Genomic DNA, 27,977 nt, shown 5'->3' with positions numbered 1-27,977 from the left:
AGTGATGTCACTGACCATGTCATGAATGATGTAATATGTGACATCATCAGCAGTGGATTGCGGGTGCGCGATATATAGTTAGTGCAACTAACTATATATGGAATTTCAATGGTTTTGTGTGAGTAAAATAAGGTTTTCTAAATGCTAATTCCTAACTATATATGGTCTATAACCTATGGTTTTTTCAGTGAATTTTCAAGGTTTTGTAAATGCTAATTCCTAACTATATATGGTCTATAACCTATGGTTTTTTCTGTGAATTTCATTGGTTTTTTAACAGCTAATATCTGTAGCTGTAAAATGTATTCTTCTTTAAATCCAAAAATATATTTTATATGTTTATGAATAATTTTTTTTTTAAATATTTTTTTTTCTTCGTTCCCGCTTCGCGAATCGGGAAGCTTCCCGTTAGCTGACCTTGATGCCGCGAAATAGACCGCGAGCCGGTAAACGTTTCTTTACCGCAAGTGCCGCGTTAGAAAACAACATCGTGACGCCTCCCGTCCGCATGACGTTTCACGTTGTCGCGTGATACGTCATATGACGTGCTACGTTAGCGAACTGGTACGCGAAGCGAGTCGCAAAGCGCAGGTTTCTGGAAGCAAACCGGGAGGCCCTGCAAAGCGCTTAACGTAAACACAGCAAGTCATGTGACTTGGTAATAACACTTTTCATTGGTTCATTTCACTTTTGGTTTCCTAATGATGTAAGACTAGGTCATATAATCTAAAATGAACACTTTTGATTGGTTGAGAACTCTTGTTTTTCCCAAATGATGAAAATCCCTCCTTCTTTCCTCACTCTGACTTTCATCATTGTGAGAGAAAGACCCTTTGTGATCACTGAGCAATGGCTTCTTTAGTAGCTTCAGCTGGTGCTTCCCCACCACCTCCACCACATCCAAGGAAGAGTGGACCACCTGCTCAAGTTATAATTCAACAAGAAGAGGAAGAAGAGGAACAGGACGACGAGCACGAAGAGAGGCAGTTTTTGCCTGAGCAGCCCAGGACGTCTCACCGGAAAGAAAACTTCATTTGGCAATTTTTTAAAATTCCCAAAGGTCAGAAAAAAGTAAATGCAAGATACGTAACTTGCCTTATATGTCAAGATAGACTGTCCAGAGGAACCGAGAAAAAATACAGTTTCGGAAACTACACAATGCATCGCCATATGACTAGGTGGCATCCTAACAACTACAGTGCTGCACAGTTTCGGAACGACCTAGATAATCTCCCTATTATGGCCAGAAGATCTGTTGTACCGGAAGTAACGGGACCAGAGGGCAGGGAGATGGTGCCAAATATACAAATGAAATTTGGTGAAGTAAAACACATCTGCGTATTTTGCGATGGATTCATTTCCTACGGAGAAAGAAGCATCACTCTGATCAACAGAGCTATTGACTATCATATGCAAGTTTGTACGAAACGCCCAAAATAATAAATACTTCTTTTTTTGTTTTGTTGCTCCTGTTGAGCCCTTTATAATGAATCGTTTTCATTGCCCCCTCCAAGAAAAACCCAAAAAAATATAAAACTGTTCAGAAAAATTCAAAAAAAGTAAAAAAAAATTCCGAAAAATAATAAAAAAAATATAAAACAACAAAAACAATTAAAAAAAAGTTCTTTTCAGAACTACCTCCCCGTTATTAAAAAATTGGTACAATATTTGGAACTGTGCCAACCTCTATTTCTCTTAGTTCGCTTCCCAGTTCGCTCGCCGGTACGCGAACCGGAAGCGAACCAAAAACAGTAAGTATAAGGGAAGGAAACAGACACTTATGTTAAAAGAAAGACAGCTATAGGGGAGTAAACTAGAGATACTATTACCCGTAATCCACTGCTGATGATGTCACATATTACATCATTCATGACATGCTCAGTGACATCATCAGCAGAGGATTGCGGGTTTTTTGGCAACGTGCCTTATCCACGGTTTAATAACGCTGCCTTTTGCTTTATATAAGTTTTCAAATTGTATGAAATATATACCAATAGGTCGTTATGAACCTTTAGGTAGTGCTTTTCTTCATGAGGTCTGGTCGCTTCCATACACATACAGATGTTTCAAAGATGATCAAGAAGTTTATCTGAATGGAGAGGAATGCACTGAGACGCCAGATCATTCACTAATGTGTAGGCACATACAGTTACACGGTTCATGCAACAAACACCGACCAAATATGGCTTGCGTGTTGCAAGGCACGCCAGTTCCTGCTATCATCCCCACGTTCAAGTTGTTGGAAAATGGTAGTTATTTGATGCTCAATAATGAAGATTGTTCTGAGTTAATTAAAAGTATTCCTTTTATCGTAACAGTAAGTGAACGGGTTATTTGCTGCAGAAATGTTCTATTTCCTCCCACACATGAACATAGGGAGTTTTCAATCTGGCCACAAATACCAACCTTGGGACAGATTTCAACGGCATGGCAAGAATAAGAGCTCTTTTGTCTCAGAGAGAGGTGGCCTTGAGTTCGGCCCGTGAAACTTTCGTGCTTCACATAGCGAACACCCGTACAGAGGTGCAGACCCTTTTCAATTCAGATTTGCCTTTCAATTTCAGCAAGATGGTTCCGACTATCTTTAACGCATCCTCCACAAAGGCCCTGGCGCACTTTTTTAAAGTTGTTACCAGTGGTCTCGTGACTTCATTTGAGAAAATCTTTGGAGTGATCCCTGCTTCCTTTCATTCTATTTTCTCCACTCTGCTTCGTGGATTGGCATTTTTACTTGCATTACCAGCGGACGCTCTTGTGCTTTTTTACATTTTTAAATATGGATGTCCCTCCTATGCAACCTCCCACCCTGCAGCTGCTGACACTGTTCCGCAATCGCATGCTAGAATATTATGGCACAATGCCGTTGGCGATATTAAGCACGGCATATGGATTATCTTTTCGATTCTCCTACTTCACCTGTGTCCAGCCTGTATTTCACTGCCTGACCTGTGATTTCGATTGGGCCATTGATTTGTGTCTCTGCGGACCGGTTTCTCCTGACGTCGACTTTAATCAGCTGATGACTCCTATCATTACTCACGAGTTGGTTTGTCCTGGCGAAAGGATTATGGCTGTGGCATTGATGCATGGACTACTTGGTCCCTGGAATTTACTGGCGGCAGCACAGTCTTTCTTGGAACAGAGCTTTCTTGAAAACCCACCGAGCTGTCCTCTGATGGTGATAGAGGATCCGGTGCTGGGAGAGCACGTATGTTCTTTTCCGCTTTTAAATTGGATGGCTGAACTGTTTTCGGATGAAGACGGTGACTTCCTATTGGAGGCTGTTGCAGCTTATTTTGCATACACAGTTATGTCATAGACCTTTTTCATGTTTGATATGCTGAGTACTAGCAATTCATTGACAATTCATTGACTTATTTGTCAAGTTTTTATTATTTACCTTGCCTATTGGCTTAAGACTCGATAAAGTACTTGGCTGTTTTATTTTTCTTTAGCATTAAATTTTCCTAGTTTTTAATGCTTTACCTTGCGGACCGTCCACATATAAACTTGCAATCTGCTCTCATGAGATGGCACTTCTATTATCTTATTCAGTTCGTTTCCGGATCATGGGGAGGTGTCATCTAGGTCCTGGATATCTTTACACCGTGTTAAGTTAGCATGGGCTCATTACCGGTTTAAACGCCATTTTTCCTTTTTTGCAACTTCTGCACACGACACTTAGTTGTTGCTTTAGCTTTCCACCTAGTAGTTCATCGTGGTTTACATGAGAATAATATGTTATTGCTCTACTATCTGCTTTGCTTGTTAAACTATATCTGTACAGCGAGTGCTAAAGTTTCAAGAACAACACGATACAGAATTGTTATGAGGTCTGATCTCCACGACTTCATACTCATAACATAAGTGCAACTTCTGCCAATTCTGGGCATGAGGCGGGTTTTATATTGCTTTGCCGAACACACATACACAACAGTTGATGCGGTTCACATGAAGAGAGAGCTGGTGTATGCTGATGTGATTCCTTCAAATCTAAGACACTAAAGTATGGGCACGCCCTAAACCAACACAAAGAGACCTTCTTAGCAAATAATATAATATGTGTATTAGGGAGGGTGAGATATAAGCAGCCGCGGGCCGTGGAGGGAGTTACGGTGAGGCAGGGAGGCGGGGAGGGGGAGAAGCAGGGTGGAGCCCTCTCTACCTTGCCCCTCCCCGCCTCCCTGCCCCACCGTAACTCCCTCCACGGCCCGCGGCTGCTTATAAGTGTTGCTAACTCTTATTCATTTACAGCATGTTAACATACTGTCACCATTCGCTTTTTATGTACTAGTAACTATGCTGGTAATTTTGCTACTGATAATATGTGTACTTGTATTCTCCACCCTGCTTCTCCCCCTCCCCGCCTCCCTGCCTCACCGTAACTCCCTCCACGGCCCGCGGCTGCTTATAAGTGTTGCTAACTCTTATTCATTTACAGCATGTTAACATACTATCACCATTCGCTTTTTATGTACTAGTAACTATGCTGGTAATTTTGCTACTGATAATATGTGTACTTGTATTATCTAAGATACTACGCCTGAGAAGACGGCATTAGTAAATAAACATTTCAAATACACATGTGTTCTTCTTAACTCCATGTTCTGGTTTCTAAGAAATATATAACGACCGACTGTTCATGAGTTCCACGTACCCTGAGGTACTATAAGTTCATATTCTGGATTGTCTAAACATTGAGAGTTTGTTATATCCAATGTGACACTGTACCTAGCTTGCTAAGGAGTTTTTGATTACTAACGTGAGTTTTGGGACACCCTAATTCGCCGAGGTTCCAATCCTCTGTCCACAGTTCTGTGTGAGAACAGAAACCCTGCGACAGGGGCACCCCCGACCCTTGCTGGAGCTTCATCACACTTGCGATACAACTCCAGCAATGCGCCACCTTTACGGCACAGATACATCACGCATCTGTGCTGTTTTTGCCCCATGATGCGCCGCATTGTAAATGCAGCACACCATAGGTGACGGAACAGCGGCACAGAATGACTAACACATCCCTGGTGATGCGCCAGTCATCATAAATGTATCCCTATGCTTCTTATCTTGTTAGAGATGAACCGCCATATGTATCATCAAAGTTTTTTGCATTTCCTAAATAGCGAACTTTAAGGAATAAATAGCGATTCTTTACCATTCCTAGTTTGCGATTAGCTATTTGCTAATTACAAATTACCCATTCATTTCCTTCATTTCCATAGGGCGGTTGGACTCACTTTTAGCTCGAACGGCTGAATGGATTTCCACGAAACTTGGCAAAATTGTAGGGACTGGTAGCCCGATGTGCCTTTGCTATGTCTCAAGATATATGCTCCAGTGGTTTTTACGAAAATTAACTTTGAAAAATATATATTGGGCTACATTGGCCTATATATATGTTGGAGCCCAAATGTAGCCCAATGTAGCCCAATGAAGCCCAATGTAGCCCAATGTAGCCCAAAGATGGCCGCCAGACACACAAAAAAACAAATGTAGCCCAAATATCAGCCAGATGTAGCCCAACTATAGCCCAGTGACAGAATGACCAATCAGCTTCGCAAACCTCCGTTACGCGAAGCGGAGCGCTGTTACAGATATATATCTTTTTTTGAACGTTAATTTCTCAAAATCCACTGGAGCACATATATTGAGACCTAGCAAAGGCACATCGGGCTACCAGTCCCTAATATTTTGCCAAGTTTCGTGCAAATCCATTCAGCCGTTCGATTATTATTATTATTATTTTTTTTTGCCCCGCGGGGCCCTTTTAAAACCTCCACATCAAACCTAGGGGGTCAGCGAGGATCTACTATGCCCCCTTATAGTTATTTCCCCCTTTGTTTTGACCTCCTCTTGTCTCTCGATCCTACCGAGAGACAAGATGGCGGCCGCTACGGACTTTTTGGAATGTTGACAGACGCCGGAGAACCAATCAGCTTCGCTTCACAAAGCTCCGTTGCGCGAAAAGTACGCGTCCTGGGACGCTGCCAGGTCCGCTGTTACAGATATATATCTTTTTTTAAACGTTAATTTCTCAAAATCCACTGGAGCACAAATATTGAGACCTACAAAAGGCACATCGGGCTACCAGTCCCTACAATTTTGCCAAGTTTCGTGCAAATCCATTCAGCCGTTCGGGCTAAAAGTGAGGCCAACCGCCCTATGGAAAACTCAATGTTAAAAACACGTTTTGGGACCCCCCTTTTTTCTCGGCCCCCCCTTGACGAACCCCCCCCAAATTTTCAAGGGCTGCTCAGAAACAAAATGTGCCATTTTCCTGAAAATTTCAGCCAATTCCGTCCACAAACGCCAAAGTTATTAGACATAGAATTTTCAAAAATCCCATAGAGAAAAAATCCTAACTATATATACCTACTGGCGACCGCCAGTAGGTAATATATATATATATATATATATATATATATATATATATATATATATATATATATATATATATATTCCACTACTAATAACCCATTTACCAACATGATCACAAATGGATATAAAAAAAGCACACACACCCAGACATTTACCTCCGCAAGACAAAATCAGCTCTTCTGTAACCTGATAACTTACAGGTTTGAAATGCAAATATATCATCACTTACGTGAACTGCTATGAACTCCAGCAGAGCAGCAAGCACACCAAGAGTGATTAAGGCTGTTCTCAGCGAGGTGCAAAAGGAGGCTTTGGAGGCTTTTGAGCAGAGGGGATGGGACGGGAGGGAGGGGCACACATTTTCTTTTTATTTCATTTTTATGCTGTTTGCTGCATGGAGCTTAAGCTTTAAATAATATCCAAATATATGCCAAGGTGGCAGTAAGGGCAGGGAGCACGGTGGAAAAGCGCACCAACCACCACCAGGGCTGTCAAATGTTGTAGCGCTTTCGCACAACTAAATTGAATAATGGCCCTGGGTGTGAAGTGGTGCTAATACTTAAAACAAAAAAGTGTAGTGCATACGCACATTGAGCCTGCACTGCTACAGTGTACTACCTGCTGGTGCCGGCCGGGAGTGAGAAGGGGAGGCTGGCAGCCTCGTGGTCTTCTTGGTGCACAGTGCGGACTGTCACGTTGGCCATCTCATTTTGTGACTGGTCGATCTTGCTAAAACGACAGCCCCCAGTAACAAAACCACCTACCTGTGACAAAACAGGCCGCCACCCTTCCGGCCTACCGGGGAATTGCCCGGAGCCCAGCATCACCAATCCGGCCCTTACCATTTTACTATGATCATGCCCAGCTGCATCATTTGGGGAGGAGGGCTCCTCCAGAATGTTTGCGATGTATGTGTGCCAGGGCTGGTTTTTTGTGCATCCTCTATAGTTGTACCATCCACCAGACTTATAGGGTTGAGGAGGTCCACGAACTCCAATCCATCTTGGAGGTGGATGTTCCACTTGTCCCGATGTACGTTCTACTGGGAATCCCAATGGAGGTCGATCTCCCGAGGGTGCAACTTTCATTCTGTAACTTGGGTCTGATCATTTCATGTACCCAAATACTGGGGGGTGATGGACTCCCCTTGTTGCATGAATGGAAGGCTGGTATGGATGTGGAGCAAGCAACATATAGGAGCAGGGGTTGTCCCTGCAAATTTAGCAAGGCATGGGATCCCTGGCTCTGTTATTATGACCTGTAGAGGGTGGAATGGAAATTTGGGGCTGGGAGATACTGTGCTGTATCTGGCATGTCTGGTAAGAAATACTGCTCAGGTGGCCTGCCCTTTGATTTTTTATTTGCTTGTTGTCTGGCTCTCTGGTTCGTTGAAGGATGGGTGTCCTGAGAGGATATCATTCCTTTTTGTACTGTCATATTGCCTTTGCTGTCATGGGTAGTGCACACTCGATGCTATGGACCTGTGTAACCCTTTTGGTACCATCGTAGGAGAACAGGCAGTTTCATAAGACAGTGCCTCGAGACCCTCAAGGATGAAACAGCCGCACTCTACAAATCCTGATTGATTTATTGCTTTTTAAGTTCCATGAAGTTTTGTTATTTTGTTTTCAGAAACTTAAAGATATTTTTTTTTAATGGACTATACATTTTTCCTAGTTGACGGAGGTGGAAGCCTCACTTCTAAACACAATCCTTGTCAGGGTGAGCCATAAAATGTACCTATGCTGAACCCTCTAATAGCTTGGCACAAAAGTAATCAGGCTAAACTTAGATGCTGTTAGACCTGTCAGCCTTAGGGTGGTCTTCTACCAAGCGTTTTGCCTCTCCTTCATTTAGCTGAACCTATGTGTGTTGGCCTCAGGACTCTGGGCACTTTACCACTGCTCACAAGTGCTAAGGTGGGTGTGCTCTCTTCTGAAACCATAGTACATTAGTAGAGGAAGAGGTGTGGTGCCGCGGCCAGGGCGACTGACGCTGGAATCTGGGGACCACGGTTCGATCCCCGGCTCCGGCGGCAGGTTAGCCCAGCACCATGTGACTCTGGGCAATAGCTCGCTTAATCTTCCCGACGGCCCCCAGCGCCTAGAGACCCTTACGGGTGATTGTGCGCTTTACAAATGTGGACTTTACTTTACTTTAGATTGGCTTATACCCAATTGGCATATTTAATTTACTTGTAAGTCCTTAGTATAGTGGTACTACATGTACCCGGGACCTCTAAATTATGAGGCATAATTATGGGAATTGTGGCACAGGGCAGCACAACAAGGTACCTTGCTGCACTGCCCTGCGTCACATGGAAAGGGCAGGAATGCACCATATTTATCCAATACAGTGCATTCCTCCCTTTTCTGGAACCATTTCAACAGCCTAGCGCTAACCCAGGCACTAGTAGCGGTTGGCAGTAGGTGTTTCTGTAGGGCGGTGACGTGGGCAGGGGGCGGGGCAGGGTGGGGGTAGTAATGTATGGATTACGGAGTTTTACAGGTAAGTAAACATTTAAATAAATAAAACGAATTTCGTTGCACACACTGCATCACCAATTGTGTCATGCATTCCCAGCGGAGCCGCTCGTGGGGGCACAAAGATATCTTCTCCCATGGAGATCGTAGCACACTGGCATGCCAACCCCCAACGTTAGAAGGCTTATCAGGCTCACAACACTGATGAGACAAGTTGTGCAATTAACAGATACTTTGGATTTTTCGCTGTAGGTACATTGTAGCCTGCACTTAATTTTCACTTTTCTGTAAATATCAACCACATTTTTACATAGTGAAACATGAGTAAGGTGGGGATTTTTGCACCCCGTCCTGAAGAAGGAGTTGATCTCCAAAACATGTTGACGCACACAGCGGTTGAGGTACATAACGTAACATAGACACATCGCACTTCACTTTTTTTAACAGTACCAGCCCGGGGGCCTATTAAAAACTTTTTGAGTCCACCCCACGAGCCAGGCACTTTTTAACTTTATCACTCACTTATAACCCCACCACTCACTCACATCAAACCCTCACACCCACCATGCATAGTCATTGAAATAAGTGCTCCCGCGTAGTCGTAGGTCGCAGCACGCCGCATCCCGTAGAGGGGTGCGAAGACCCCAATGATGAAGCATGACACCAAGGGTCCTTTTGGTGTGTGAGGGGTATTTTAAAAACACTAAGTGCTCCCCACCACTGTAGGGAACACCTGACAACCACTCGTGGATTCTTGTTGTTTATACATACTTAGCCAGGGAGAACGAATCCACTCGTTTAGACTCTCTCTCCCCTTTTTAGGGCTCGCCTGATGATGCGCATGCGCATAGCAGGCGAAGCTCTATAGTGGCTTATCCAGAGTTTAACCACTGGCGATTCCATGGAGTGCATGTGCGCTTTTTAGGTCATTGCGCAAGCGCAAGCCCTAAAAAGCGCGTGCACAATTCCACCAGCCGCCTGCCTGCCTGCCTCGCATTACCACACCAACCACCAGCACATCAAAGCCTTCCTCCCACAGGCATCTCAGCTTCCCCCAGCCGGCATTTCTCCTACCCTAATTATTCACTGCAAGGCCGTCGGCAACATCAAAGGCTGCTGCTGCCGTGACTCACATTTCTCCTCCCTCCTCCCCTTTCACTGCCCAGGCCGGCCGTACTTTCACTTTACACGGCCGCCAGGACATGTCTCCGTTTATTTTAACATGTCAGCTTTTATGTTTGTATAGTCAGAAATGTTTTTGTCATTTATTTCCATCAAAACCTAAACAAGAATACTGAACTTAAAAGTTGCCTTTAATTGGTGCATTAGCTAGTATCTAGTCTCTCTGAAATCATATAATTGCAGGAAAGACCTCTAGTAACGAACTCTGTAGTCAGATACCAGGACACCGAGGCACCCACCATACAGCTCCACCGATGCACCCACCACACAGCTCCACTGATGCACCCACCACACAGCTCCACCTATGCACCCACCACAAGGCTCCACCGAGGCACCCACCACACAGCTCCACCTACCCGATGCACCCACCACACAGCTCCACCGATGCACCCACTACCCAGCTCCACCGATGCACCCAGCACACAGCTCCACTGACACAGCTCCACCGGTGCACCCACCACACAGCTCCACTGATGCACCCACCACACAGCTCCACCGATGCACCCACCACACAGCTCTACCGATGCACCTACCACACAGCTCCGCCGATGCTCCAACTAAGCTCCACCAATTCACCCACCACACAGCTCCACCAATGGACCCTCTAAGTTCCACCGATGCACCCACCACACAGCTTCACCGATGCACCCACCACAGAGCTCCACCAAGGCACCCACCACACAGCTCCACCGATGCACCCACCACACAGCTCCACCGATGCACCCACCACACAGCTCCACCGAGGCACCCACCACACAGCTCCACCGAACGGCCCACCACACAGCTCCACCGATGCACCCACCACACAGCTCCACCGATGCAGCCACCACACAGCTCCATCGACACAGCTCCACCGATGCACCCAGCACACAGCTCCACCGACACATCTCCACCGATGCACCCACCACACAGCTCTATCGATGCACCTACCACACAGCTCCGCCGATGCTCCAACTAAGCTCCACCAATTCACCCACCACACAGCTCCACCAATGGACCCTCTAAGCTCCACCGATGCACCCACCACACAGCTTCACCGATGCACCCACCACAGAGCTCCACCAAGGCACCCACCACACAGCTCCACCGATGTACCCACCACACAGCTCCACCGATGCACCCACCACACAGCTCCACCGAGGCACCCACCACACAGCTCCACCGAACGACCTACCACACAGCTCCACTGAGGCACCCACCACACAGCTCCACCGAACGGCCCACCACACAGCTCCACCGATGCACCCACCACACAGCTCCACCGATGCAGCCACCACACAGCTCCACCGACACAGCTCCACCGATGCACCACCACACAGCTCCACTGATGCACCCACCACACAGCTCCACCTATGCACCCACCACAAGGCTCCACCGAGGCACCCACCACACAGCTCCACCTACACAGCTCCACCGATGCACCCACCACACAGCTCCACCGATGCCCCCACCACCCAGCTCCACCGATGCACCCAGCACACAGCTCCACTGACACAGCTCCACCGGTGCACCCACCACACAGCTCCACTGATGCACCCACCACACAGCTCCACCGATGCACCCACCACACAGCTCCAGCGATACACCCACCACACAGCTCCGCCGATGCTCCAACTAAGCTCCACCAATTCACCCACCACACAGCTCCACCAATGGACCCTCTAAGCTCCACTGATGCACCCACCACGCAGCTTCACCGATGCACCCACTACAGAGCTCCACCGAGGCACCCACCACACAGCTCCACTGATGCACCCACCACACAGCTCCACCGATGCACCCACCACACAGCTCCACCGAGGCACCCACCACACAGCTCCACAGAACGGCCCACCACACAGCTCCACCGATGCACCCACCACACAGCTCCACCGATGCAGCACCACACAGCTCCACCGACACGGCTCCACCGATGCACCCAGCACACAGCTCCACCGACACAGCTCCACCAATGCACCCACCACACAGCTCCACTGATGCACCCACCACACAGCTCCACCAATGCACCCACCACACAGCTCCACCAATGCTCCAACTAAGCTCCACCAATGCACCCACCACACAGCTCCACCAATGCACCCACTAAGCTCCACTGATGCACCCACCTCACAGCTTCACCGATGGACCCACCTCAGAGCTCCACCGAGGCACCACCACACAGCTCCACCGAGGCACCCACCATACAGCTTCACCGATGCACCCACCACACAGCTCCACCGATGCACCCACCACACAGCTCCACCGATGCACCCACCACCCAGCTCCACCGATGCACCCAGCACACAGCTCCACTGACACAGCTCCACCAATGCACTCACCACACAGCTCCACTGATGCACCCACCACACAGCTCCACCGATGCACCCACCACACAGCTCCACCGATGCACCCACCACACAGCTCCACCGATGCTCCAACTAAGCTCCATCAATTCACCCACCACACAGCTCCACCAATGGACCCACTAAGCTCCACTGATGCACCCACCACACAGCTTCACCGATGCACCCACCACAGAGCTCCACCGAGGCACCCACCACACAGCTCCACCGAGGCACCCACCACACAGTTCCACCGAAGCACCCACCACACAGCTCCACCGAGGCACCCACCACACAGCTCCACCGAACGGCCCACCACACAGCTCCACCGATGCACCCACCACACAGCTCCACCGATGCAGCCACCACACAGCTCCACCGACACAGCTCCACCGATGCACCCAGCACACAGCTCCACCGACACAGCTCCACCGATGCACCCACCACACAGCTCCACTGATGCACCCACCACAGAGCTCCACCAATGCACCCACTACACAGCTCCACCGATGCTCCAACTAAGCTCCACCAATGCACCCACCACACAGCTCTACCAATGCACCCACTAAGCTCCACCGATGCACCCACCACACAGCTTCACCGATGCACCCACCACAGAGCTCCACCGAGGCACCACCACACAGCTCCACCGAGGCACCCACCATACAGCTCCACCGATGCACCCACCACACAGCTCCACCGATGCACCCATCACACAGCTCCACCGAGGCACACACCACACAGCTCCACCGATGCACCCACCACACAGCTCCACCGACACAGCTCCACTGATGCACCCACCACCCAGCTCCACCGATGCACCCACCACACAGCTCCACCGACACAGCTCCACCGTTTTACCCACCACACAGCTTCACCAATGCACCCACCACACGGCTCCACCGAGGCACCCACCATACAGCTCCATCAAGGCACCCAGCACACAGCTCCACCGATGCAGCCACCACACAGCTCCACCAACACAGCTCCACCGATGCACCCACCACACAGCTCCACCGATGCACCCACCACACAGCTCCACTGAGGCACCCACCATACAGCTCCACCGAGGCACCCACCATACAGCTCCACCGATGCACCCACCACACAGCTCCACCGATGCACCCACCACACAGCTCCACCGAGGCACCCACCATACAGCTCCACCGATGCACTCACCACACAGCTCCACTGAGGCACCCACCACACAGCTCCACAGATGCACCCACCACAGAGCTCCACAGATGCACCCACCACACAGCTCCACAGATGCACCCACCACAGAGCTCCACCGAGGCACCCACCACACAGCTCCACTGAGGCACCCACCATACAGCTCCACCAAGGCACCCACCACTCAGGTCCACTGATGCACCCACCACACAGCTCTACCGAGGCACCCACCACACAGCTCCACCGAGGCACCCACCACACAGCTCCACCGAACGACCCACCACACAGCTCCACTGATGCACCCACCACACAGCTCCACCGATGCAGCCACCACACAGCTCCACTGACACAGCTCCATCGATGCACCCACCACCCAGCTCCACCGATGCACCCACCACCCAGCTCCACCAACACAGCTCCACCGATGTACCCACCACACAGCTCCACCGATGCACCCACCATACAGCTCCACTGAGGCACCCACCATACAGCTCCACCAAGGCACCCACCACACAGCTCAACCGATGCACCCACCACACAGCTCCACCGAGGCACCCACCATACAGCTCCACCAAGGCACCCACCACACAGCTCCACCGATGCACCCGCCACACAGCTCCACTGAGGCACCCACCACACAGCTCCACAGATGCACCCACCATACAGCTCCACAGATGCACCCACCACTCAGCTCAACCAAAGCACCCACCACACAGCTCCACCGATGCACCCACCACACAGCTCCACAGATGCACCCACCACACAGCTCCACCGATGCACCCACCACACAGCTCCACCGAGGCACCCACCACACAGCTCCACCGATGCACCCACCACACAGCTCCACCGAGGCACCCACCACACAGCTCCACCGAACGACCCACCACACAGCTCCACTGATGCACCCACCACACAGCTCCACCAATGCAGCCACCACACACTTCCACCGACACAGCTCCACCGATGCACCCTCCACCCAGCTCCACCGATGCACCCACCACCCAGCTCCACCGATGCACCCAGCACACAGCTCCACTGACACAGCTCCACCGGTGCACCCACCACACAGCTCCACTGATGCACCCACCACACAACTCCATCGATGCACCCACCACACAGCTCCACCGATGCACCCACCACACAGCTCCGCCGATGCTCCAACTAAGCTCCACCAATTCACCCACCACACAGCTCCACCAATGGACCCTCTAAGCTCCACCGATGCACCCACCACACAGCTTCACCGATGCACCCACTAAAGAGCTCCACCGAGGCACCCACCACACAGCTCCACCGATGCACCCACCACACAGCTCCACCGATGCACCCACCACACAGCTCCACCGAGGCACCCACCACACAGCTCCACCAAACGGCCCACCACACAGCTCCACCGATGCACCCACCACACAGCTCCACCGATGCAGCCACCACACAACTCCACCGACACGGCTCCACCGATGCACCCAGCACACAGCTCCACCGACACAGCTCCACCGATGCACCCACCATACAGCTCCACTGATGCACCCACCACACAGCTCCACCAATGCACCCACCACACAGCTCCACCGATGTGCCAACTAAGCTCCACCAATGCACCCACCACACAGCTCCACCAATGCACCCACTAAGCTCCACTGATGCACCCAGCACACAGCTTCACCGATGCACCCACCACAGAGCTCCACCAAGGCACCCACCACACAGCTCCACCGATGCACCCACCACACAGCTCCACCGATGCACCCACCACACAGCTCCACCGAGGCACCCACCACACAGCTCCACCGAACGGCCCACCACACAGCTCCACTGATGCACCCACCACACAGCTCCACCGATGCAGCCACCACACAGCTCCATCGACACAGCTCCACCGATGCACCCAGCACACAGCTCCACCAACACAGCTCCACCGAGGCACCCACCACACAGCTCCACCGATGCACCCACCACACAGCTCCACCGATGCACCCACCACACAGCTCCACCGAGGCACCCACCACACATCTCCACCGAACGACCTACCACACAGCTCCACCGAGGCACCCACCACACAGCTCCACCGAACGGCCCACCACACAGCTCCACCGATGCACCCACCACACAGCTCCACCGATGCAGCCACCACACAGCTCCACCGACACAGCTCCACCGATGCACCCACCACACAGCTCCACTGATGCACCCACCACACAGCTCCACCTATGCACCCACCACAAGGCTCCACCGAGGCACCCACCACACAGCTCCACCTACACAGCTCCACCGATGCACCCACCACACAGCTCCACCGATGCACCCACCACCCAGCTCCACCGATGCACCCAGCACACAGCTCCACTGACACAGCTCCACCGGTGCACCCACCACACAGCTCCACTGAAGCACCAACCACACAGCTCCACCGATGCACCCACCACACAGCTCCACCGATGCACCCACCACACACCTCCGCCGATGCTCCAACTAAGCTCCACCAATTCACCCACCACACAGCTCCACCAACGGACCCTCTAAGCTCCACTGATGCACCCACCACGCAGCTTCACCGATGCACCCACTACAGAGCTCCACCGAGGCACCCACCACACAGCTCCACCGATGCACCCACCACACAGCTCCACCGATGCACCCACCACACAGCTCCACCGATGCTCCAACTAAGCTCCATCAATTCACCCACCACACAGCTCCACCAATGGACCCACTAAGCTCCACCGATGCACCCACCACACAGCTTCACCGATGCACCCACCACAGAGCTCCACCGAGGCACCCACCACACAGCTCCACCGAGGCACCCACCACACAGCTCCACCGAAGCACCCACCACACAGCTCCACCGAGGCACCCACCACACAGCTCCACCCAATGGCCCACCACACAGCTCCACCGATGCACCCACCACACAGCTCCACCGATGCAGCCACCACACAGCTCCACCGACACAGCTCCACCGATGCACCCAGCACACAGCTCCACCGACACAGCTCCACCGATGCACCCACCACACAGCTCCACTGATGCACCCACCACAGAGCTCCACCAATGCACCCACCACACAGCTCCACCGATGCTCCAACTAAGCTCCACCAATGCACCCACCACACAGCTTTACCAATGCACCCACTAAGCTCCACCGATGCACCCACCACACAGCTTCACCGATGCACCCACCACAGAGCTCCACCGAGGCACCACCACACAGCTCCACCAAGGCACCCACCATACAGCTCCACCGATGCACCCACCACACAGCTCCACCGATGCACCCACCACACAGCTCCACCGAGGCACCCACCACACAGCTCCACCGATGCACCCACCACACAGCTCCACCGACACAGCTACACTGATGCACCCACCACCCAGCTCCACCGATGCACCCACCACACAGCTCCACCGACACAGCTCCACCGTTTTACCCACCAAACAGCTTCACCGATGCACCCACCACACGGCTCCACCGAGGCACCCACCATACAGCTCCACCAAGCCACCCAGCACACAGCTCCACCGATGCAGCCACCACACAGCTCCACCAACACAGCTCCACTGATGCACCCACCACACAGCTCCACCGATGCACCCACCACACAGCTCCACTGAGGCACCCACCATACAGCTCCACCGAGGCACCCACCATACAGCTCCACCGATGCACCCACCACACAGCTCCACCGATGCACCCACCACACAGCTCCACCGAGGCACCCACCATACAGCTCCACCGATGCACTCCCCACACAGCTCCACTGAGGCACCCACCACACAGCTCCACAGATGCACCCATCACAGAGCTCCACAGATGCACCCACCACACAGCTCCACAGATGCACCCACCACAGAGCTCCACCGAGGCACCCACCACACAGCTCCACTGAGGCACCCACCATACAGCTCCACCGATGCAGCCACCACACAGCTCCACTGACACAGCTCCACCGATGCACCCACCACCCAGCTCCACCGATGCACCCACCACCCAGCTCCACCGACACAGCTCCACCGATGTACCCACCACACAGCTCCACCGATGCACCCACCATACAGCTCCACTGAGGCACCCACCATACAGCTCCACCAAGGCACCCACCACACAGCTCAACCGATGCACCCACCACACAGCTCCACCGAGGCACTCACCACCCAGCTCCACCGATGCACCCACCACCCTAGCTCCACCGACACAGCTCCACCGATGCACCCACCACACAGCTCCACCGATGCACCCACCACACAGCTCCACCGAGGAACCCACCATGCAGCTCCACCAAGGCACCCACCACACAGCTCCACCGATGCACCCGCCACACAGCTCCACCGAGGCACCCACCACACAGCTCCACAGATGCACCCACCATACAGCTCCACAGATGCACCCACCACTCAGCTCAACCAAAGCACCCACCACACAGCTCCACCGATGCACCCACCACACAGCTCCACAGATGCACCCACCACACAGCTCCACCGATGCACCCACCACATAGCTCCACTGAGGCACCCACCACACAGCTCCACCGATGCACCCACCACACAGCTCCACCGAGGCACCCACCACACAGCTCCACCGAACGACCCACCACACAGCTCCACTGATGCACCCACCACACAGCTCCACCGATGCAGCCACCACACACTTCCACCGACACAGCTCCACCGATGCACCCTCCACCCAGCTCCACCGATGCACCCACCACCCAGCTCCACCGATGCACCCAGCACACAGCTCCACTGACACAGCTCCACCGGTGCACCCACCACACAGCTCCACTGATGCACCCACCACACAGCTCCAACGATGCACCCACCACACAGCTCCACCGATGCACCCACCACACAGCTCCGCCGATGCTCCAACTAAGCTCCACCAATTCACCCACCACACAGCTCCACCAATGGACCCTCTAAGCTCCACCGATGTACCCACCACACAGCTTCACCGATGCACCCACTACAGAGCTCCACCGAGGCACCCACCACACAGCTCCACCGATGCACCCACCACACAGCTCCACCGATGCACCCACCACACAGCTCCACTGAGGCACCCACCACACAGCTCCACCAAACGGCCCACCACACAGCTCCACCGATGCAGCCACCACACAGCTCCACCGATGCAGCCACCACACAGCTCCACCGACACGGCTCCACCGATGCACCCAGCACACAGCTCCACCGACACAGCTTCACCGATGCACCCACCACACAGCTCCACTGATGCACCCACCACACAGCTCCACCAATGCACCCACCACACAGCTCCACCGATGCGCCAACTAAGCTCCACCAATGCACCCACCACACAGCTCCACCAATGCACCCACTAAGCTCCACTGATGCACCCACCACACAGCTTCACCGATGCACCCACCACAGTGCTCCACCAAGGCACCCACCACACAGCTCCACCGATGCACCCACCACACAGCTCCACCGATGCACCCACCACACAGCTCCACCGAGGCACCCACCACACAGCTCCACCGAACGGCCCACCACACAGCTCCACCGATGCACCCACCACACAGCTCCACCGATGCAGCCACCACACAGCTCTATCGACACAGCTCCACCGATGCACCCAGCACACAGCTCCACCGACACAGCTCCACCGAGGCACCCACCACACAGCTCCACCGATGCACCCACCACACAGCTCCACCGAGGCACCCACCACACAGCTCCACCGAACGACCTACCACACAGCTCCACCGAGACACCCACCACACAGCTCCACCGAACGGCCTACCACACAGCTCCACCGATGCACCCACCACACAGCTCCACCGATGCAGCCACCACACAGCTCCACCGACACAGCTCCACCGATGCACCCACCACACTGCTCCACTGATGCACCCACCACACAGCTCCACCTATGCACCCAGCACACAGCTCCACTGACACAGCTCCACCGGTGCACCCACCACACAGCTCCACTGATGCACCCACCACACAGCTCCACCGATGCACCCACCACACAGCTCCACCGATGCACCCACCACACAGCTCCGCCGATGCTCCAACTAAGCTCCACCAATTCACCCACCACACAGCTCCACCAATGGACCCTCTAAGCTCCACTGATGCACCCACCACGCCGCTTCACTGATGCACCCACTACAGAGCTCCACCGAGGCACTCACCACACAGCTCCACTGATGCACCCACCACACAGCTCCACCGATGCACCCACCACACAGCTCCACCGAGGCACCCACCACACAGCTCCACAGAACGGCCCACCACACAGCTCCACCGATGCACCCACCACACAGCTCCACCGATGCAGCCACCACACAGCGCCACCGACACGGCTCCATCGATGCACCCAGCACACAGCTCCACCGACACAGCTCCACCGATGCGCCCACCACACAGCTCCACTGATGCACCCACCACACAGCTCCACCAATGCACCCACCACACAGCTCCACCGATGCTCCAACTAAGTTCCACCAATGCACCCACCACACAGCTCCACCAATGCACCCACTAAGCTCCACTGATGCACCCACCACACAGCTTCACCGATGGACCCACCTCAGAGCTCCACCGAGGCACCACCACACAGCTCCACCGAGGCACCCACCATACAGCTCCACCGATGCACCCACCACACAGCTCCACCGATGCACCCACCACACAGCTCCACCGATGCACCCACCACCCAGCTCCACCGATGCACCCAGCACACAGCTCCACTGACACAGCTCCACCAATGCACTCACCACACAGCTCCACTGATGCACCCACCACACAGCTCCACCGATGCACCCACCACACAGCTCCACCGATGCACCCACCACACAGCTCCACCGATGCTCCAACTAAGCTCCATCAATTCACCCACCACACAGCTCCACCAATGGACCCACTAAGCTCCACCGATGCACCCACCACACAGCTTCACCGATGCACCCACCACAGAGCTCCACCGAGGCACCCACCACACAGCTCCACCGAGGCACCCACCACACAGCTCCACCGAAGCACCCACCACACAGCTCCACCGAGGCACCCACCACACAGCTCCACTGAACGGCCCACCACACAGCTCCACTGATGCACCCACCACACAGCTCCACCGATGCAGCCACCACACAGCTCCACCGACACAGCTCCACCGATGCACCCAGCACACAGCTCCACCGACACAGCTCCACCGATGCACCCACCACACAGCTCCACTGATGCACCCACCACAGAGCTCCACCAATGCACCCACCACACAGCTCCACCGATGCTCCAACTAAGCTCCACCAATGCACCCACCACACAGCTCTATCAATGCACCCACTAAGCTCCACTGATGCACCCACCACACAGCTTCACCGATGCACCCACCACAGAGCTCCACCGAGGCACCACCACACAGCTCCACCGAGGCACCCACCATACAGCTCCACCGATGCACCCACCACACAGCTCCACCGATGCACCCACCACACAGCTCCACCGAGGCACCCACCACACAGCTCCACCGATGCACCCACCACACAGCTCCACCGACACAGCTCCACTGATGCACCCACCACCCAGCTCCACCGATGCACCCACCACACAGCTCCACCGACACAGCTCCACCGTTTTACCCACCACACAGCTTCACCGATGCACCCACCACACAGCTCCACCGAGGCACCCACCATACAGCTCCACCAAGGCACCCAGCACACAGCTCCACCGATGCAGCCACCACACAGCTCCACCAACACAGCTCCACCGATGCACCCACCACACAGCTCCACCGATGCACCCACCACACAGCTCCACTGAGGCACCCACCATACATCTCCACCGAGGCACCCACCATACAGCTCCACTGATGCACCCACCACACAGCTCCACCGATGCACCCACCACACAGCTCCACCGAGGCACCCACCATACAGCTCCACCGATGCACTCACCACACAGCTCCACTGAGGCACCCACCATACAGCTCCACCGAGGCACCCACCATACAGCTCCACCGATGCACCCACCACACAGCTCCACCGATGCACCCACCACACAGCTCCACCGAGGCACCCACCATACAGCTCCACCGATGCACCCACCACACAGCTCCACAGATGCACCCACCACAGAGCTCCACCGAGGCACCCACCACACAGCTCCACTGAGGCACCCACCACACAGCTCCACTGATGCACCCACCACACAGCTCTACCGAGGCACCCACCACACAGCTCCACCGAGGCACCCACCACACAGCTCCACCGAACGACCCACCACACAGCTCCACTGATGCACCCACCACACAGCTACTCCGATGCAGCCACCACACAGCTCCACTGACACAGCTCCACCGATGCACCCACCACCCAGCTCCATCGATGCACCCACCACCCAGCTCCACCGACACAGCTCCACCGATGTACCCTCCACACAGCTCCACCGATGCACCCACCATACAGCTCCACTGAGGCACCCACCATACAGCTCCACCAAGGCACCCACCACACAGCTCAACCGATGCACCCACCACACAGCTCCACCGAGGCACTCACCACCCAGCTCCACCGATGCACCCACCACCTAGCTCCACCGACACAGCTCCACCGATGCACCCACCACACAGCTCCACAGATGCACCCACCACACAGCTCCACCGAGGCACCCACCATACAGCTCCACCAAGGCACCCACCACACAGCTCCACCGATGCACCCGCCACACAGCTCCACCGAGGCACCCACCACACAGCTCCACAGATGCACCCACCATGCAGCTCCACAGATGCACCCACCACTCAGCTCAACCAAAGCACCCACCACACAGCTCCACCGATGCACCCACCACACAGCTCCACAGATGCACCCACCACACAGCTCCACCGATGCACCCACCACACAGCTCCACCGAGGCACCCACCACACAGCTCTACCGATGCACCCACCACACAGCTCCACCGAGGCACCCACCACACAGCTCCACCGAACGACCCACCACACAGCTCCACTGATGCACCCACTACACAGCTCCACCGATGCACCCTCCACCCAGCTCCACCGATGCACCCACCACCCAGCTCCACCGACACAGCTCCACCGATGTACCCACCACACAGCTCCACCGATGCACCCACCATATAGCTTCACTGAGGCACCCACCATACAGCTCCACCAAGGCACCCACCACACAGCTCAACCGATGCACCAACCACACAGCTCCACCGAGGCACCCCCACCCAGCTCCACCGATGCACCCACCACCTAGCTCCACCGACACAGCTCCACCGATGCACCCACCACACTGCTCCACTGATGCACCCACCACACAGCTCCACCGAGGCACCCACCATACAGCTCCACCAAGGCACCCACCACACAGCTCCACAGATGCACCCACCACACAGCTCCACCGAGGCACCCACCACACAGCTCCACAGATGCACCCACCACACAGCTCCACAGATGCACCCACCACACAGCTCCACCGAAGCACCCACCACACAGCTCCACCGATGCACCCACCACACAGCTCCACAGATGCACCCACCACACAGATCCACCGATGCACCCACCACATAGCTCCACTGATGCACCCACCACACAGCTCCAGTGAGGCACCCACCATACAGCTCAACCAAGGCACCCACCACACAGCTCCACCGATGCACCCACCACACAGCTCCACCGAGGCACCCACCACCCAGCTCCACCGATGCACCCACCACACAGCTCCACCGAGGCACCCATCACACAGCTCCACCGAACGACCCACCACACAGCTCCACCGATGCAGCCACCACACAGCTCCACTGACAGAGCTCCACCGATGCACCCACCACCCAGTTCCACCGATGCACCCCCCACCCAGCTCCACAGATGTACCCACCACACAGCTCCAACGATGCACCCACCATACAGCTCCACTGAGGCACCCACCATACAGCTCCACCAAGGCACCCTCCACACAGCTCAACCGATGCACCCACTACACAGCTCCACCGAGGCACCCACCACCCAGCTCCACCGATGCACCCACCACCTAGCTCCACCGACACAGCTCCACCAATGCACCCACCACACAGCTCCACCGATGCACCCACCACACAGCTCCACCGAGGCACCCACCATACAGCTCCACCATGGCACCCACCACACAGCTCCACCGATGCACCCACCACACAGCTCCACCGAGGCACCCACCACACAGCTCCACAGATGCACCCACCACACAGCTCCACAGATGCACCCACCACACAGCTCCACCGAAGCACCCACCACACAGCTCCACCGATGCACCCACCACACAGCTCCACAGATGCACCCACCACACAGCTCCACCGATGCACCCACCACACAGCTCCACCGATGCACCCACCACACAGCTCCGCCGAGGCACCCACCACACAGCTCCACCGATGCACCCACCACACAGCTCCACCGATGCTCCAACTAAGCTCCACCAATGCACCCACCACACACCTCCACCAATGCACCCACTAAGCTCCACCGATGCACCCACTACACAGCTTCACCGATGCACCCACCACAGAGCTCCACCGAGGTGCCCACCACACAGTTCCACCAATGCACCCACCACACAGCTCCACCGATGCACCCACCACACCGCTCCACCTACACAGCTCCACCGATGCACCCACCACACAGCTCCACCGATGCACCCACCACACAGCTCCACCGAGGCACCCACCACACAGCTCCACCGAACGACCCACCACACAGCTCCAATGATGCAGTCACCACACAGCTCCACTGACACAGCTCCACCGATGCACCCACCACCCAGCTCCACCGATACGCCCACCACCCAGCTCCACCAACACAGCTCCACCGATGCACCCACCACAAAGCTCCACCGATGCACCCACCACACAGCTCCACCGATGCACCCACCACACAGCTCCACCGATGCACCCAACACACAGCTCCGCAGATGCACCCACCACACAGCTCCACAGATGCACCCACCACACAGCTCCACCGATGCACCCAACACACAGCTCCGCAGATGCACCCACCACACAGCTCCACAGATGCACCCACCACACAGCTCCACCGAAGCACCCACCACACAGCTCCACTGATGCACCCACCACACAGCTCCACAGATGCACCCACCACCCAGCTCCACCGATGCACCCACCACACAGCTCCGCCCGAGGCACCCACCACACAGCTCCACCGATGCACCCACCACACAGCTCCACCGATGCTCCAACTAAGCTCCACCAATGCACCCACTAAGCTCCACCGATGCACACACCACTCAGCGCACCCACAGCATCACTCAGCACCACCACAGCATCACTCAGCGCAACCACAGCATCACTGGTTCAAATATGTTCTTTCAATGTTTCAAGCTGTTTTCAAGCTTTCATGCTTTATTACAAATCACAAAAAGATGTTAATATTTCACTTCTGTTCTTGGATTTTCGTCACAATAAAAAACACTGAACATAATGTTCACAAAAAGTTATTTACAAAAATTTAAGCTATTGCCATTACAAATTAAATATATTATTTAATTATTAATTATTTTAAAAATTAAAGCCATTGTTGTTTGCAATATCAATACATCTAAGTCACGTAAATACAAAACATGTTGCATTACAAATGCTATAGGTGTTTGCGAAAGTTATAACTTTTGGCATTGTAAATGACAAAGCTATTAATTTAGCTATTTAAAAAAATAACACATAAATAAACAAAAAATCATTTATAAGACCAATAGCTCAAATTTCCTAATGCGAGCCCTATTGCATTTCCAATGCTTGTTTCTATTTCCATTTACTTGCCATAGCCATTTGGTGCAAGCAGCCTTTCTCAAGGTCACATGACTGGGTGCGGGTAACAGCTGAGATTTTTATACTCATCCCTAGACAGCCACAAACATTGGGGAGCTTAGGTGTGAGTGGATGGGCCATCACTAGCAGGATGGATAAGAGGTAAGAGCTGGGCACAGCCCCACTTACACTTGAATAGGCTGTGTCCTGTCTCCAAACAAAGGGCTGCATGCACCCTCTGGTTAGTTTGGGGCCAAGGTAAGGAAGGCTAGGCATTTGCACTCTTCAAAGGCATGCCTCCAGAAACTTCTCTCTACTTCAAATGCACAACTGTGTATAAAAAGGGGACCTTAGGCACACATTTTTAGTACATACTGGACCTGTGGATAATCTGTCAGGAAAGAAGTTTGCTTTGCTGCTAGAAGTACTGCCACTCTGCTGGACTGCTGCTCTAAAAGAACTTCTGCCCTACAGTGATGACCTGCTGCCTGCTGCCTGCTGTACCCTTGCCTGGAAAAGAAATGGACTGCAACTTCACCTTGAAACCAAGACCCCAGAGTGAATAATAGGGTTAGTCTGCTGGCATCCTGATCTAAGCCTCATAGTGGTTTCCCCAGCCAGCTCCTGGATCCAGCTGCAGCAACTTCTTGACTCTCAAGTAGTTCCTCTTAGGTTCTGGACCCGTGGTCTGGCTCATGAGCTCTTGAGTCCAAGCTTTTGGGCTCTTCATGACCACTAACATGCTCATTGGCACTGGTACAGTGCCACCCGCACCAAAATTGAGCGCCAGCTACCGGCAAACTGTCTCTACCTACAGAAAGCATTAATCGCCTGTTGAGAACCACCACCACGAAACTCCAAAGCTACCTGTCCATCGCACCATGCTTACCGCTGCCCGAGACATTCTCCTTGCTCTCTGTGACCCTCTGCAATGCGAACGGGACTCTTGGCACCAAACCTGAGAAGGTAAAACTTCACCTAGACTAATCTGGGTCTTTTTCCAACCCGTGCTTCATTGTGGTAAGACTGAACTTTTGACTTTGGCCAGTCCTGCGTGACCAGATTGCCGCAGCTAGTGCTTTCTACTTTTAGGCACCATTTTACTGCTTATTCTTTAAAAATTCATAACTCCAATTCTACTGATTGGATCTTTGTCATTTTGAACTTGTTTTATTTACTAAATTAAGCTCTGTTTTTCTAACTTGCTGTTTGAAGGGTTGCACAAATACTTTACACATTGCCTCAAAGTTATGCCTGACTGCTCTGTACGAAGTTACCAGGGGGTGCGCAAAGGTTAATTTGGGGGTTGTTTGTGCCTTACCTCAACTAGGATTGTGGTTGCTACCAGACCAGGGCTCACACCCCAGTCAACCAGTAATCCAGTTTCTAACCAAGTCAATGCAGCTCACAAACAACAATAAAGTAAACATGCATCACAAGAAAAGTCCCTAAGCAATTTAGAATTAAAGATTAAAATGTAATAAATAAAATTAGAGCAACATTATTTACATCCAATCAGTAGAATCGGAGATATGAATTACTAACATTTTTGTGAGAAATCTAATGCCTAAAAATCAAAGCCCTTTGTAGTGTAAGTGGGGTCAGGTACAGCTTTGACGCAGCTATGCTTTAGATGGGGGAGACTTCAAAGGCATGCCTTTGAAGTGAACATAGGTACTCCCTTCCAGGCTACAGAAACTTTCTAAAAGTGGCATTGTCAGAATAGTAATATAAAATCCGCCTTCACCTTAAGTTAGGAGATGACATATATGTATACAAAAGGGGTTGGGAGTTGTGCCTGGCAAGAGGTTTATTGTAAATTGAACACACAGGCCCCGCAATGGCAGACCTGAGACATGGTGAAGGGCTACTTAAGTGGTTTGCACAATCAGTGCTGCAGGCCCACTAGAAGCCTTTAATTTACATGCCCTGGGTACATGTATAACCACTTTGCTAAGGATGTATAAGTAAATAAAGTCTGCCAATTAGGTATGAGCCAATATAACCATGTTTAGAGAGAAGAACACATAGACTTTTGCACTAGTTAGCAGTAGTAAAGTACTCAGAGCAGTAAGGTCAATCATAAACATTTTCAGAAGAAAGTAGCAGGAGAAAGGTGTAAAGTTTGAGGATGACCCTGCAAAAAGAACCATTTCTAACACCTTTCAAACAAGAAAACATCCTTTCTGCACCAACCATAACTCATTACGCACTCTTACCTTTATTCTTCCACTTGCCTGTAGTGGTTCTCCCGCCCTGTTCCGCCGCAGCTGCCTCTGGAATGCACTCACTGTCCATATAAAATGACTGCTCACACGATAAGGTCTGGGGCAAGACACAAGCTCAATTTAATATTCATCAATTGCAGATCTCTTAACAAACACAAACACAAAATCCATGGTTGTATTTTAGACAATCAACCGGATGCTCTATTCTTCACTGAAGCCTGGTTGAATGAGGACTCAGCCCCTGAGATACTCGAAGCCCTCCCACAGAATGATGGCATCCTCAGATTGGACCGCCAAATTAAACGTGGGGCGGAATAGCCATTTTCCATAAATTATCTATACAATGCACATTGGATATGGCTAACATTGATAAAAGTGAAGCAGCCTTCTTCTCAATCACTACCGCCGAGAACTGCATTGTAAAGGAATTCCTGAT

This window comes from Lissotriton helveticus, chromosome 2_2 (assembly GCF_964261635.1).
Source record: "Lissotriton helveticus chromosome 2_2, aLisHel1.1, whole genome shotgun sequence".
In the NCBI taxonomy this organism is placed as follows: domain Eukaryota; kingdom Metazoa; phylum Chordata; class Amphibia; order Caudata; family Salamandridae; genus Lissotriton; species Lissotriton helveticus.
This window is presented reverse-complemented; position numbering follows the sequence as displayed.